General features: G+C 55.9%; 1 protein-coding gene across 1 annotated transcript in view; it reads right to left on the bottom strand.

Annotated features, from left to right (window-relative positions):
- The window catches only part of LOC123506878 (solute carrier family 43 member 3-like), a 59,300-nt gene that overhangs the window by 13,185 nt on the left and 38,615 nt on the right, over positions 1-7,500 (bottom strand).

Here is a 7,500-nt window from a genome sequence, read left to right on the forward strand (position 1 = left end):
CTCCTCTCTCCTGCCGCAGCCTGTCCGTCTCCAGCTGACGGCTGCCCCACAGGCCCTCTCCTTGGAGGAATTCTCGGCCCTCGTGGACAGAGTGCACGAGGCCCTCGTGGTGTCGCCCCCAGCAGACCCCCGCCCCGGCCTGTCTGTGCGCCGTCAATGCCGCGGCCCCGACAGTCCAGCCAACCATGCCAGTGGAATCTCTCTCTCTCCATGTCCTCCAGCAACAGGCGGCGGTGACCTCGGGGGCTCGCCTTAACCCACCCCTGGCTGCAGTGCCCAGCTTCACTGAGACCCGCCTTGCTTCGGTGGAGGCCTTCCTGCGGCGCCTGGAAGCTCTGCTCGCCCGCTCTCCTACCCAGACGGACGCTGGGGTCTGTTTCAACCACAGGCGTTTCGGGGAGGAGGCACGCAGCTGCCGACCGCCATGTGCTTGGCCCCGCCCCCGCCGCTGGCCCCGCAGTGTTCCATGGCCACGACGCGCCCGCGTCCCCTGGACGGCCAACTGTCGCCCACACGTCGTCCCCGCCGGCGAAGCAGCGGTCCCGGGATGGCCGGGCCCCGTCTCCTCCACCATCACGCCTGCAGCCTACTGGTGGCCGAGCTTCCGCGCCGCCCACCCATCTGCGAGTCTCAGCTGGGCGCGCCCCTTCGCAGCCTTCGGTCGGCGCCAGGCACCCCTACTGGCCGCCCGCTCCTCCGCAGCCCGCGGAGGGCTTTGCCTCGGTCCCGCCGCCGGGGCCCCGTCAGCCCACTCCCACCTCTTCTGACTCCCCGGCGCCGTCACCTCCGCCGCAGCACCCAGAGTGGTTTCCCGCCAGCCAGCGCCCGCTTCTCTGGGTGAGAGACATTTGCTCCGGGGCCCGTTTTCTGGTGGATTCCGGGGCAGAGGTGAGTGTGGTTCCGGCAGCGGACACTGACCGCCGCGCCCAACCCCGTACGGCGTACGACCTCCTGGCCGCCAACCGCACCCCGATCGCGACGTATGGGACCCAGACGCGTCGCGTGGCCCTCCTGCCCGGCAGCCGTTTCCCGTGGGCATTTGTGGTGGCGGACGTGGAGCAGGCAATCCTGGGGATGGATTTTCTCGCTGCTCACGACCTCCTGGTGGATCCACGCCGCAGATGCCTCCTGCACCAGCCCTCGGCCACTATCATCCACGCGGAGCCCTGCGCGCAGCCGACGCCGTCCCTCACCACCCTCCGCCAAGCGACGCAGTTCGAGGCCCTCCTCCAGGAGTTTCCCTCCTTACATCCCCACAGTCCGCCCCGCCTCGGGTCCAACACGGGTACAGCACTCCATCGTGACAACTGGTCCCCGTGCTTCGCTCGGCCCCGGCGGCTGCCCCGGAACGTCTTCACGCTGCGCGCAAGGAGTTTGACCTCATGCTGGAGGAAGGCATTGTGCGCCCGTCTGACAGCAACTGGGCGTCGCCACTTCACATGGTGCCCAAGGCCCAGGATGGAGAATGGCGGGCTTGCGGGATTACAGGGCCCTTAACGCCATGACCCGCCCGACAGATACCCCATCCCCACGTGCTGGACTTCCACACCAAGCTCCATGGCAAGTCTATCTTCTCGAAGATCGACCTCCTGCGGGCGTTCCACCAGATTCCTGTGGCAGAGGACGACGTTCCGAAGACCGCGGTGATTACGCCCTTCGGATTGTTCGAATACCCCTTTATGAACTTCGGTCTTCGCAACGCCGCCCAGACCTTCCAGCGGTTCATGGACAGGGTCCTGAGAGGTTGGACTTCGTCGTCGTTTACATCGATGACATTCTCATCGCGTCCTCCTCGCCTCAGCAGCATGCAGTCCACCTGCGGCAGGTGCTTAGTCGCCTTCAGGACCACGGCCTCAAACTCCACCCTCAGAAGTGCGTGTTGGGCGTCCCGTCCGTGGACTTTCTGGGCCACAAGGTGAGTGCGGAGGGTCTGGAGCCCCTCCCCCAGAAGGTGGCAGCCATTGAGGATTTCCCGCCCCCACGACCGTCAGGAAACTCAGGGAATTCCTGGGGATGATTAACTACTACCACCGGTTCATCCCCCAGGCCGCCGCTCTTCTGGCTCCCCTCAACGACCTCCTGAAGGGCGTTAAGAAGAACTCACCTAAGCCCCTGGACTGGGGCAAGAGGCAGAGCGCGCTTTTCAAGCCATCAAGCGCCGGCTCGTCTCCCTGACCCGCCTCACCTACCCAGTCCCCCACGCCCCAACGGTGCTCTCCACGGACGCGTCGGCGGAAGCTGTGGGCGCGGTGCTACAGCAGGAAGTCGCCGGAGAGCTCAGGCCGGTTGCCTTCTTTAGCAAGCGGTTGGAACCGGCTCAGCGCTCCTACAGCGCTCTTGGCAGTGTACGAGGCCGTGCGTCACTTTCGCCACTTCCTGGAGGGCCGTGAGTTCCACGTGCTCACAGACCACAAGCCGTTAACTCACGCCATGGCCCAGACGGGCGACAACTTCACCCCCCCGAGTGTGTAGGCAGCTCGCCTTCATCTCTGAGTTCACCACGGACCTCAGGCACATTCGGGGGGAGGAAAACACAGTGGCTGATGCTCTCTCCCGTGGCGACGCTCCCTCCCGCACGGTCGCCGCCCTGTCTCGTCCTCCACCTTTGGACTACGAAGCGGTGGCGGCAGCGCAAGAGGACGACCCGGAGCTACAGGCACTGCTTGAGGGGCCCACATCACTGCAGCTCGTTCAGCAACAGCTCCCCGACTCTCCACGGCAACTCTGGTGCGATGTGTCGTGCGGGCAGGCACGCCCATATGTGCCGCGCCGTTCCGCCAGCAGATCTTCCGCCACTACCACTCTCTCAACCATCCTGGCATCTTGGGGACGCACCGCATCATCAGCAGGCGGGCGGTCTGGCCAGGAATGAGGAAGGAAGTTAAAGAGTGGGTCCGTACCTGCCTTCCTTGCCAGGCCGCCAAGACTCACCGCCACACCCGCACGCCACTGCAGACCATCCCCACACCCACGGAACGCTTCCACACAGTCCACATAGATCTGGTTGGCCCCCTTCCACCTTGCCGCGGCCACCGGTACCTCCTCACCTGTGTAGACCGGACCACACGCTGGGGTACCGCGATTCCGATGCCTGACAGCACGGCGGAGTGTACGGCCGCCCACTTCCTCTCGGGGTGGGTGTCAAACTTCGGGGCGCCGGTCACCATCATCACCGACCAGGGGTGCAGTTTGAGTCTCACGCCTGGGGTGAGCTCATGGCCTTCCTCGGCACGTCGCGCCAACGCACCACAGCCTATCATCCACAGGCCAACGGGATGGTGGAGCGCTTTCACCGGCGTCTCAAGGAGGCGATTCGCGCCCTCCCCCATCCTGGTGGCTGGGTTGACGCCCTCCCGATCATCCTGCTGACCTGGAGGGCCACGGAGAAGGAGGACTTGCATCACACGCCGGCGGAGCTGGTCTACGGGGAGGACTTGAGGCTTCCTGGCCAATTCGCGGCACCTGGGCCGCCCGCGGGACACGCTCTGGCCTTCCTTCCGGTGTTGCGGCAGGCTATGGCGAACCTCCGGCCCACTCCCCCTCGTTCATCCTCCTCCCGCCCCACCCACTTCCCGGCGGACCTCCGTGACGCGGCAGCTGTCTTCCTGAGGACTGGCGCTACCACAGGGCCTCTCCAGCCGCCGTATATGGGCCCATACCGTGTGCTGCACAGGGGCGAGAAATACGTCACCCTCGAGATTAAGGGCCGTCCGTACGTCGCTTCGTGGGACCGGGTGAAGGTGGCTCACCTGTCTCCTGCTCCGCCCACGGCGCCGCCTCTGCTCCCGCAGCAGCACCTTCCTCCCGTGGCGGAGCCCTTGCGCCTTCCTCACCCCAGGAAGGTGGCACCGTGCTGCCTGCCGCCGCGGGGCGCCACCCCAGACATTCCCTCCTCGTCGAGGCCGGCGTCCTCACCTCGCCCCCTGGCAGACCAGGAGCCGCCAGCAAGCCCCCAACCACCACCACCCACCCCTCCTGTCTCCCAGCCCCCATCTCCTCCTCCTGTCACTTCTCCCGGCGTCTCGCCCAGAACGCTTTGAAGGTTTAGAGGGAGCAGGGGCTGCCGAGTGGACACACTGGATCTGCACTTTCGAGAACTTCATAGCCACAGGACCCACCACCTGACAAATTGAAGTTGCTCATCAACTACGTCTCGCCTACAGCCTTCTCACACATCGCTGACTGCAAAGAATATAGCGAAGCTATCAATGTCCTCAAGAAAGTTTATGTGAAACCCAAGAACATAATCTTCGCCCGACATCAACTAGCTACTCGCAAACAACTTTCAAGCGAGTCCATAGATGTGTACGTACAGTCTCTCAAACTGCTTGCTAGAGAGTGTGAATTCAAGGCTGTGACTGCTGAGACTTACACTAATGAAACCATCCGTGATTCCTTTATTGCGGGTCTCGCCTCTCCCATTATTCGTCAGCGAATGCTAGAGAAGGAATCCCTGTCTCTGGATGAAGCTGTTAACCTTGCTCGAAGCCTCGACACTGCACAACGGAATGCTGAGGAGTACATACTTCCCGCCGCTCCGCCCAATTTGACAGCTTCCTCTACTGAAACGACCGCCCGAGACCACCATACTTGCGCTGCCACATCCTTGGGACGACTGTGCTTCTTTTGTGGGGTAAGGCGGCATCCCAGGACTCGCTGCCCAGCTCGTGATGTAGAGTGCCATTCATGTGGAGACTGGTCACTTTGCTAAGGTATGCAGGTCCAACCGGACTGTGAAATCTGGGAAAGGCAGCCTTACTTCTGCCGCCGGAATTAGCAGTGGAAGGGAGGACACCGCCTCTCTGCGAGATCCGTCTCCACCTCCGGGATACGGGACGCTCGGTCGCCAGCCTGCAGGAGGTGCTTCCATGGTGTTAGCCTCTGCTACTGCTCAACGTGGTTCAACTATTCCAGTGAGTGTGAACAATATGACAGTTAATGCCCTTGTTGACAGTGGGAGCTCTATCAGTTTCGTTCACCCGGAAATCGTAAAAAGTTTGGATATCCCAGTGCACCCATCTACTTTTAACATCACTCTTGCAGCTTCTCAAGTGTCTAAAACTCATGGTCACTGCTACATTGACTTAAAGGTGCAAAACAACTTTTATCCACAATTTAAGTTCTCAGTGATGCCTCAATTATGTTCTAAGGTTATTTTAGGTCAAGACTTTATGAATAAGCACCAGAATGTTGAGTTTACCCTTAGTGGTTCTCTTCCTAAGTTGACTGTATGTGGTTTAGCTAGCATGACCATTGATCCACCTTGCTTGTTCCCTAATTTGACTCCAGACATTAGACCTATTACCACTTCCACTCGAAGGTTTGTAAAGTCAGATGAAGCATTTATCAGAAAGCAAATTCATTCATTATTGTTGCAAGGTATAATTGAAAAGAGCCAGTCCCCATGGAGAGCTCAGGTTTTAGTAGTCAACGATGAACGCCACAAACGTCGCATGGTGGTGGATTACTCTAGAACTGTAAATCGCTTCACACAATTAGATGCCTATCCTATGCCTCGCATTCACGATCTAATTCACAAAATGGCTAAATACCGAATTTTCAGCACCCTTGATCTAAAAAGTGCATACTACCAGGTTCCACTTCAGGAAAATGAGAAGTGTTATACTGCTTTTGAAGCCGATGGCCAACTGTTTCAGTTTACTAGAATCCCCTTTGGGCTAACTAATTCAGTTGCAGTCTTTCAGAGGGTTATAGACTCCATCATCGCAGACAATAACCTAGAGGCCACTTTTGCTTACATAGATGACGTGATCATATGTGGGAAAACCCAGAAAGACCATGACCGCCATCTCCAGCGCTTCAAGGAGGTAGCAGCGAAATATAATCTCACTTTGAACACTAGTAAATGTAAGTACAGTCTCACCAAAATTAATTACCTAGGATACTGCATTGAGAATGGGAACCTTAGCCCTGATTCGGATCGCATCAAACCCTTGTTAGATTTACCTGTTCCTGACGATGCTTCCTCACTGAAATGAGCGCTTGGTCTATTTTCTTATTACTCTATTTGGATACCAGACTATTCCCAACGCATTCAACCCCTTCTCAGTTGTAAGCAATTTCCTTTGTCCTCGGAAGCAGTCAGGTGTTTCGAGTCTTTGAAGAAAGATATTTCTAAAGCATCTGTAGCTGCCTTTGATGAAACCCTTCCTCTTCTGATTGAGACTGATGCATCCTCAGTATCTTTAGCTGCTGTTCTGTCTCAGAATGGCCGTCCTGTTGCTTTTTTCTCCAGGACTCTTAACAAATCTGAAAGACTGCAACCTGCTGTAGAGAGGGAGGCAGCTGCCATTGTTGAACCGATTCGTAAGTGGAGATTGTACCTGATTGGCAGAAAATTCTCTATTGTCACTGATCAGCAAGCTGTAAGTTTTATGTTTAACACTTCACATTCCTCCAAAATTAAGAACAGCAAGATACTTAGATGGCGCCTTGAACTTTCTGAATATAGATATGACATTAAGTTTAGACCAGGTTCAGAGAATCATGTTTGCGACACGTTGTCTAGAGTATGTTCTGCCTCTGCTAAGACTGAGTCAATCTCGCTCGAAGACATCCATGTATCACTGTGCCACCCAGGAGTAACAAGACTGTACCACTTTGTAAGGATGAAAAATTTAGCATACTCTTTAGATGATGTCAGGAGAGTCAATTTGCTCAGAATTAAAACCCAAGTTCTTCAGACCTCCCCCAGCTCATCTCATCAAAGCACTTAAGCCTTTTGATCGATTTTCCATAGATTTTTCTGGTCCTAAACCTTCAACCACAAAGAACAGATATCTCCTGGTAATGGTAGACGAGTTCTCCAGATTTCCTTTTGTTTTTCCATGTTCTGATATGACAGCTCAAACCGTAATTGCATGCTTGCTCAAACTATTCTCTATTTTTGGCTGCCCTTCATCCATTCATTCTGATCTAATGGCAGACAGGCTACGGTCTCTACTCACGACCTGGCCCCGACTCCTAGGGACGACAACCCAACAGAGGTCGATGACAAAGAGGAACTGCCGTCGACAGATGACGTCACACCAGGTCCTACGCCAGAAGTATCTCCTGACAAGATTACTAACTCTACACTGTTAGAGGTTATTTATAGAGATGACCACTCACAGGGAGACAGTTGACTCCAGCCTTTGACTTGTAAGGTGTCAGGTCTCTTGCTAAGTAAAGCCTATGTTAAGGTTAAGTCTGACATCTGCTTATCCTAACACCACCACACTAATTTAACACGTTATTACAGTAAGCTGTTGACCTGTTGTTAGTTAACCTCTTCAGTATTGGGACATACTTTTACCATGAGTTTGGGTATAATTCGATAGTTTTAGTTACATTAGGAAGAGTCTATGGAGGTCATAAGATTGATGGCCAGAGTGCTCATTATTTCAATCCCCCACATAAGTTTCTGAAGCTGTATAAAATCACCAAAACAGTTAGTGGAATGAATAGCAAAAAGCGTCATGGTACTGAAGGGGGTTAATC

Source organism: Portunus trituberculatus, chromosome 21 (assembly GCF_017591435.1).
Source record: "Portunus trituberculatus isolate SZX2019 chromosome 21, ASM1759143v1, whole genome shotgun sequence".
Classification (NCBI taxonomy): domain Eukaryota; kingdom Metazoa; phylum Arthropoda; class Malacostraca; order Decapoda; family Portunidae; genus Portunus; species Portunus trituberculatus.